The 8,841-nt window shown below is 50.8% G+C and overlaps 1 pseudogene; it reads right to left on the bottom strand.

Annotated features, from left to right (window-relative positions):
- Positions 1 to 7,284: 7,284 nt before the first annotated feature.
- On the bottom strand, positions 7,285 to 8,584 carry LOC147677717 (Golgi integral membrane protein 4-like; annotated as a pseudogene).
- Positions 8,585 to 8,841: the final 257 nt, after the last annotated feature.

Raw genomic sequence — 8,841 nt, forward strand, 5'->3', positions numbered from 1 at the left:
GTGGTAGTGGTGGTGGTGACTGGTGTGGAGACGATGCTGAGGTGATACTGAATGATACTCAGGTCTTACTGAGTGATGGTGATGTGGTGGTGTTCTAGTGCAACAGCGATGCTGAGTGACACTGATGTGGTGCTGAGTGATGCTGTTGTGGTGCTGCTGATTGATGCTGTGTTTGCGTTGAGTGATACTATGGTATCGCTGAGTGATGCTGTGGTGGCCATGAGTGATGCTGTGGTGGCGCTGTGGTGGCGCAGAGTGATGCTGCTGTTGCGCTGAGTGATGCTGTGGTGGCACTGAGTGATGTTGTGGTGGTGCTGAGTGATGCTGCTGTTGCGCTGAGTGATGCTGTGGTGGCACTGAGTGATGCTGTGGTGACACTGCGTGATGCTGTGGTGGTGCTGAGTGATGCTGTGGTGGTGCTGAGTGATGCTGTGGTGATGCTGTGGTGGTTCTGTGGTGGCACTGAGTGATGCTGTGGTGACGCTGAGTGATACTGTGGTGGCGCTGAGTGATGCTGCACAGCAACATGGGTAGGGTTGAGGGGAGGTAGGTGAAGAAAGAAGGGGTGGTGACGGCGAAGCAACACAGGAGTGTATGCAAAAGCAATAGGGGGAGGGCAGGAGTGCACGCAAAAGCAACAAGGAATGGAAGAACAGAAAGCAACACATTGGTGGGTCGAAGCACAATGGAGGGTGCTGGTTGGGGTAATAGTTGAAGCACAGGGGCGAGAGTTTAAGATGGCGTGGAGAAGCAGTCAGGCAACAGAGCTAACCGAGTGGGGGGGGTAGAGATGTACATGAGGGAGGAGACAAGAAAACACATGCACTTACAGCAGTACTTCATAAAAATGAAAAAAGAAGTGATTGTAAATTGTAAAGATGCATGCTACATCGGAAGGACAAACACAAGACTGGCAAGATAAGAAGCAGGCAAATGAGAATGACAAGGAAAGCCAACCAATGGTAAGCAATGGGTGGGGTCCAAGTCCCTCCATGTTTTTGGTAGCCACAAAATGCCTTGCAAGACAGTGCATGTGCAGTCTAGTATGTTCAACCTAAAAACAAAGAAAAATTTGGGGATAAGAAAAAAACGAAATGTGATTATGCAGGTCCTGTCGCACAAATAGGCACTCCCCGCAAACGGGGAAGCAAAATCACTGAAAAATGTGTTCATTCACTGCAAAAACAGACAGTAACCAATCAAGTAAGAGACATGGAAAATAACATTTTCATTTGAGGTACATGACTAAAAGTACTGCCAGGTAAAATAAACAAAAATAGCATTTTACATCTCTGAAACATGGTATAATTCATTTGAGAGGTAGTGCTACGACAGCAGTAGAAGATTATAATACACCGACTTTTTGATATTTAAGTCATGCATTAGCATTGAAACCCTCAGCCAATTGCATAATAAATATGCAGGTGCTTAATAGTCAGAAAACCAAGTACACTTGTTTTCTGTTACACTAAAATAGCACGGGGAATTTTTGGATCAACATTCTCTAAATCATGGGTACACATAGTACTGCCCGCGGGCCGGTGGCGGCCCGGCAAGCCTTCCTTGGCGGCCTGCGGACCTTGCAAACATCGTACCCATGTATTTTTTTTTTTAAAGAGTGTCTGCTGCAGCGCGACTCTGAGAGTCTCTGCTGCTCTGTGGGGGCCGGGCGATTCTCGCATAGCCAGAGTGGAGCTGCAGGGGCCTAAGATGAGGTGAAATACAACAACGCCTCATTAGCATGCAAATGGCCTTTAATGACCTGTGAAGTGCTTGGGTGGCTGTGTGTGTGTGTGCGCCTGGAAGTTTTCTCAGCTCAGGCTGACATACATGCAGGGTGAGATGACACAGGGTGACAGGGAGGTAGAGAGAGCGAGGGAGAGAGGGAGTGAGGGAGAAGGTGAGTGAGATGGAGAGGGAGGAAGACGGGGAGGGGGAGAGTGAGAGTGAGGGGGAGAGTGAGAGAGGGAGGGAGACAGGGAGGGGGAAGTGAGGGGGAGAGTGAGAGAGGGAGGGAGACGGGGAGGGGGAAGTGAGGGGGAGAGTGAGAGAGGGAGGGAGACGGGGAGGGGGAAGTGAGGGGGAGAGTGAGAGAGGGAGGGAGACGGGGAGGGGGAAGTGAGGGGGAGGGAGACAGAGAGAGACAGACAGACAGAGGGAGGGAGGCAGAGGGAGTGATGGAGGGAGGGGGAGAGGGAGCGAGGGAGGGGGAGAGGGAGCGAGGGAGCGAGGGAGCGAGGGAGCGAGGGAGGGGGAGAGCGAGGGAGGGGGAGAGCGAGGGGGAGAGTAAGAGAGGGAGGGAGACGGGGAGGGGAAGTTAGGGGGAGAGTGAGAGAGGGAGGGAGACGGGAGGGGGAAGTGAGGGGGAGAGTGAGAGAGGGAGGGAGACGGGGAGGGGAAAATAAGGGGGAGAGTGAGAGAGGGAGGGAGACGGGGAGGAAGAAGTGAGGGGGAGAGTGAGAGAGGGAGGGAGATGGGGAGGGGGAAGTGAGAGGGAGAGTGAGAGAGGGAGGGATACGGGGAGGGGGAAGTGAGGGGGAGGGAGACAGAGAGAGACAGACAGACAGAGGGAGGAAGACAGAGGGAGTGATGGAGGGAGGGGGAGAGGGAGCGAGGGAGGGGGAGAGGGAGCGAGGGAGGGGGAGAGCGAGGGAGGGGGAGAGCGAGGGAGGGAGGGGGAGAGCGAGGGAGGGGGAGAGCGAGGGAGAGAGGGAGTGAGAGGAGTGAGACAGAGACAGGGAGGGAGTGAAAGAGGGAGTGAGAGAGAGAGGGGGAGGGAGTGAGAGAGAGAGGGAGTGAGAGACAGACAGACAGAGGGAGGGAGAGGGAAGGAGCGAGAGAGGGAGGGGGCGAGGAAGAGAGGGAGGGAGAGAGGGAACAAGTGAGGGAGTGAGAGAGAGGGAGAGAGGGAGAGAGGGAGTGAGGGAGGGAGAGGGAGTGAAGGAGTGAGGGAGGGAGAGAGGGAGGGAGTGAGAGAGAGGGAGTGAGGGAGAGAGAGGGAGTGTGGGAGGGAGAGGGGAGTGAGAGAGGGAGTGAGAGACAGGGAGTGAGAGAGGGAGTGAGAGACAGGGAGTGAGAGAACAGGAATGAGAGAGACAGACAGAGGGAGGGAGACAGAGGGAGTGATGGAGTGAGGGAGGGAGACAGAGGGAGTGAGGGAGCGAGGGAGCGAGGGAGGGAAACAGAGGGAGCGAGCGAGCAAGCAAGCGGGGGAGGGAGCGAGGGAGTGAGAGACAGACAGACAGAGGGAGGGAGAGGGAAGGAGCGAGAGAGGGAGGGAGCGAGGGAGGGAGAGAGGAAACAAGTGAGGGAGTCAGAGAGAGGGAGTGAGGGAGAGAGAGCGAGTGAGTGAGGGAGAGAGAGGGAGTGAGGGAGGGAGGGAGAGAGGGGAGTGAGACAGGGAGTGGGAGACAGGGAGTGAGAGAGCGGGAATGAGAGACAGAAGGAGGGAGCGAGAGAGGGAGGGAGGGTGGGTGCGAGGGAGAGATAGAGGAAGAGAGGGAGCGAGGGAGGGTGGGCGCGAGGGAGCGAGCAAGGGAGGGAGGGAGAGAGGGAGAGGGAGAGAGAGAGAGGGAGGGAGAGAGTGAGAGGAGTGAGACAGAAAGAGAGAGGGAGTGAAAGAGGGAGTGAGAGAGAGAGGGGGAGGAAGTGAGAGAGAGAGAGGGAGTGAGTGACAGACAGAGAGAGAGAGGGAGAGGGAAGGAGCGAGGGAGGGAGCGAGGGAGAGAGGGGGGAGAGAGGGAACAAGTGAGGCAGTGAGAGAGAGGGAGTGAGGGAGAGAGAGGGAGTGAGGGAGAGAGAGGGAGTGAGGGAGTGAGGGAGGGAGAGGGGAGTGAGAGAGATGGAGTGAGAGAGAGGGAGTGAGAGAGAGAGTGGGAATGAGAGAGACAGACAGAGGGAGGGAGCGAGAGAGGGAGGGTGGGAGTGAGGGAGAGATAGAGGGAGCGAGGGAGGGAGAGAGAGCGGGAATAAGAGGGAGCGAAACAGGGAGTGAGAGAGGGAGGGAGAGAGGGAGGGAGTGAGAGAGGGAGTGAGGGAGGGAGAGAGGGAGGAAGAGAGTGAGAGGGAGAGAGAGGAAGGGAGTGAGTGAGGGAGTGAGAGAGAGAGGGAGCGAGACAGGGAGTGAGGGAGGGTGAGAGGGAGCGAGATAGGGAGAGAGAGAGAGCGAGAGAAGGAGTGAGTGAGTGAGGGAGGGAGAGAGATGTGTGTATGCTGGGTCTGGTGGCTCAGTGGACGAAGGCATCAGCTGCAGGGACCTGTGATCAACCTCATGGTCAGTTTTTTTTGTTGCTCTAGCCCGCACCCTCCCCCACTGACCCCACCACAACCGGTGCGGCCCTCGGACACAAACCACACTGTATATTTGGCCCCCGAGAGAAAGTTTGTGAGTACCCATGCTCTATACCAACCAGCAAAAATGTTTATAAACCAATAGAAAAAAGTAATCCGGGGCTGTGAAAACTAATATTGTTTTTCATAAAGTGAAGACAAAAGGGTCTTAAAAAATAGCATAAACAAACAATTCATAAACAACCACCTAAACCAGATGTTCATGACAGAGAAGCACCAACAATCAATCCGTTTGGCCCATTTTCCCGGAGCAACACCTGCAAGAAAGTTTTCATCTTGGTCACACTATTAAAACTAAAACATTTATTTCCCTCTGTAGTACGTACAAGGGGTATTGCGGAGAAATCTAAAAAAAGAAAAAGTGAGGCTTGTTAAAGTATATTTTGGTGCTCTGTTAAGTCTCCTTTGTTGTTGTTTGGGACTCTCATAAATACATTCTTAACTGCTAGCACATTATCCTACCATTGGTTTGTCGTAAGAAAGAACCTCGAGTCAGGAATGAATACCGACATGCAATGTAGTAGGATGGAATTTCCATACTACTTGTCTGTCGCCTGAAACGTGTATGTTACTACTTCACCTACAAATTATTATTTTTTTAAAAAGACTTCCACCAGTTGCTACACTATCACAACCTTTCCAACTCGGGCGCTTTTCTCGTTTCACCTTTCAGCATTAATCAGGAACCAAACTGTTACTACTGTGAGACTCAGGTCCGGAAATCTACATAACATATACCTTATTACGGATTGCTTGACTTTACCCTTTGTATAGAAAACCTTCCCATGAATCCTTCTCTCAACCCCGATACCCAGACTCCATCTGAAGAAACCTTGATGCCCAAAGCCCTTCTACAGTGATTCCTACGACACAAGTAAGTTAATGGTGATCCATGCACCATTTTACTGCATTTAGTCAGAGGCTATTACAAGAATATGCATCTATTTTAACGTCTATCATGTTGCAAGTGAGCCTGCAAGCAAAGCATTCACTGGAAGTAAATGTAAACACTACTAAACACTTTTTGGCAACAAAAAAATAAGTAAATCTGTCCCTCTCCGAACATTTAACTATGCTAAATCAGCACTAACCAAGAAGCAAAAATGCAAGAGAAACACTTTGTGGCTAAAATATATTAAGATTAAATAATAAGGATCTAGTGAAAATACACTGCATTCACAGCACTTGCTTTTACTAGACTAGCTCGAAGTAGGATATCTCACCCATAAATACTTTTGCTGCTTGTGGAATACAAACAGCATTTCAATGATGAAAAACGCATTTCAAAGTAATTGTTTCTGACCTGAAGACTGTAAAGTCATCACGTGGCTCAGGACTTTCATGGGCAATTAACCATAGAGGTTCAGGTGTTTGCAGGCTAGTGCCCAAAGAAGGCTTCTAAGCTATTTCAACACAATGTTACCCCCAGCCCTGTTTTGTGCTGAAGTATGTGATGACAAGGATGTCACGGCGATTGACTTTGAGGCATTATTAATCAAAATGTAAAAGCCTGCTGTAAATATTACATTTTAGACAGCGTTATGCTAACATCCCACATCTCTGGTTATCAACCATTAGCAGGCTACATCTAGCGGAGTGGAGTGCACTGTGGTGATTGAGCTGGTACTGATTAGAGCGCTCTAGTGTACCATAAATCTGCAGCTCTGAAACCAGAGTACCTGGTCCAGGACACAGAAAGGAAAAAACATGGTTTCCTTGCCGTGGTCTCAAACGAAAAACACTACGGTTTGTAAAGAATAAGCAAGATACAAGTAAAGGTCTGGTCATTTTTTTTTTTTTTTTTTATATTTCTGACGCTTTATTAAAGAGTATAAGGATCACTGGATGTGTGAGATTCCACAAACTGAGTTCAGATATAATCATTCTTTACTGAGGGATTCAGCATTTGAAAGACTGTGCTCTATTTGACAGAGTGGCGGAGAGCATTACCTCCATCATGCTGATGGACCACGTACCTCAGATTTACAGATGATCATCAGTCCAGCGGCCATCTTTGAACGGTGAAAGGAATAGCCATCATGTAGATAAGTTACAAAGAATTAGTATTTAAAAAGTATAGCGGAGGTGTAGGGTTCCACTGTGCTGAGAGACATCATGTCAAAAAAAGTAAAACAAAGGGCAGCAGACAGACCTCTCAAAAAAGTGCTAAGCTCATTTAAAAAAACTAGTGGGCAAAAATTCTGCAAAGGATATTTGAAGCCCCTTGGCACTGCCATGGTGAGACAGGGGGAGTGTATAATGGCTGGGTGGAGAAGGTAACATTGGCTGCTGCTGTTCTCTTCTGGGTGGAGAGGTGGTTGGCGTTCATTACTCTGTCTTGGCTGGAGTGAGTAGGAAGATTCTACTTCTCTCTTCTGAGCAGGAAGAGTAGGGTGACTTCCAAGGCTCTCTTCTGGGTGGAAAAAAGAGCTATGACTTCCATTACTCTCTGCCGGGAAGGGGAGAATAAAAGAGCACCCAATACTCTCTCGGGTGGAAGTGGATGGCATTGCTTCCAATATGCTCCGCTGGGAGGGAGAGTGGTTTCCACTAATCTCTGCTGGCTGAGAGTCAGTGGATTCTCTTTGAATGAAGAGTAGCCTGGCTCCATTAGTCTCTCCTGGTTGGCCGGGAATAAGATGTTCCACTACTGTCTTCAGCAAAGGAGAGAGTAATATTGCTTCCAGTACCTGGCTTGCAAGAATGGAGTGGAATCCAATTTTTCTTAAATTCCTAATTTGGCCCCTTGGATGGAGAGCTTGCACAGTTCCCTTTCTCTTTCACACACACTGGAGTATAGAGCTATCAAAGGTTGTTAGCCGTCTCTCCGTATGGCACTGAATCTGATCAGCATCAAGGGTCAGATTTCCTGTGTACTCGCCAACAGGGCGTAAAAGGCATCCCATTCTTGTCCACCGTCCAGGTCACAATGTCTTAGCCAATATTCATGTTCCTAAATTTATCATAGTAGATGGTGCTGTTTCTGATGGTGAAGTTTATAGTCTTTAAGTCTTTCAACAGCTCCTCTCCAGCCTGGTTGCTATTCACCGTCCTCTAGAAACGCACCGCACGGCTATCTCTATCATTCGATAGCCACAGAGGCAAGGCTGGCTGTGGCAGAACTTCAAGAGGCCCTGAAGACTACCAACAATTGTCTGATAGATTCCATAGCCTCGGCATCACTTTCTGGGGTTTTCTTCCCAGAGTCTGTTGGCGTCTCCAGATTGTTCGCTTGGAGTCCAGTCAGAACTTCAAGAGACCCCGTCGGGGGAGCCAACAATTTTCCGATAGATCCTGCAGTCTGGGCAGCACGTTCTGGGGTTTTCTTCCCAGAGTCTGTTGGCGTCTCCAGATTGTTCGCTTGGAGTCCAGTCAGAACTTCAAGAGACCTCGTTCGGGGTACCAACAATTTTCCGATAGATTCTGCAGCCTGGGCAGCACTTTCTGGGGTTTTCTTCCCAGAGTCTGGCGGTGTCGCCAGAGTATTCGCTTGTAGGCGAGTCTGTTCGCGAATGCGCTGCAATTCAGCATCAAAGGCTCGGGAAGGCTTCTCATCTGGGGCCTGTAATTGCAATGGGTGGTGCCTCAGGGCTGGGACCAGCTTGTAGCTTGGTATCCTCCGAAGAGCTTCATTCAGCTGCTGCATCTTATTCAGCTGCTCCTGCGCACTACGCAGCTTAGCGCGGACCTCTTCAAATGCATTGCGAAGAACTGTACTGTCTTCGATTAGTTTCGATATTGTATCCATCAGCATCTCCACGTGGTTCTCATTCTCCCGCTGGAGCTGGGCGTATTTCTGGTTGTGGCTCTCCAACGCGCGCCGGTTTTCCAGCTTTAGGGAGTTATACTGCGCCTGTAAGTCCAGGAGCTGCTTCTTGGCTCCTTCATGCTGGTTCTTCAGGGTCATGTGCCGAGAGGGGAGGGTGACGTCGGGGTTCATGGCGCCTTCCTTCTCCTTGCTCAGGGCTTCTGGAGCTTTTAATTTATGTACCACAAAATCTTCCTGGGTCTTGTGCTCCGCACGCTCCTTCTCAAGTGACTGCTCCAGACTGGACCGCTGCTCATACATCACTTCCACCAGGCCGGAGAGCGTCTCCTGCTGCTGCTGGAACTGGAGCTGTGAGTGCCTGTACAGGTAGATCACGGACCCCAGGCACGTCACGAAGGCCAGCAGGCAGAAGACTACCTGCAGAATCCTCGTCTGCCTGCGAAACCCGCAGGCGCAGAGTCCCATCATGGCCGGAGAGCTTGGTTCCTCGTCAGGAGGGCCGGGCCCTCGGACTCCCGTGATCATCTTCACCGCAATGTCCGACTGACAGACTTATGGGCCCTGCGCGGCCTTATCTAGCCCTGCTGAGCCCCCCGGATTATGACGTTATTGTGATTCAGAGCACCGCACTGTGACGTCGAGTCAACGCGCCTTGCGTCCCAGACAGCATCAACCCTGGCTGTCTAAGTAGTCCGCGCCCTGAGCAGTGCAGCTTTGCCATC

This window comes from Lissotriton vulgaris, chromosome 12 (genome assembly GCF_964263255.1).
Source record: "Lissotriton vulgaris chromosome 12, aLisVul1.2, whole genome shotgun sequence".
NCBI lineage: Eukaryota > Metazoa > Chordata > Amphibia > Caudata > Salamandridae > Lissotriton > Lissotriton vulgaris.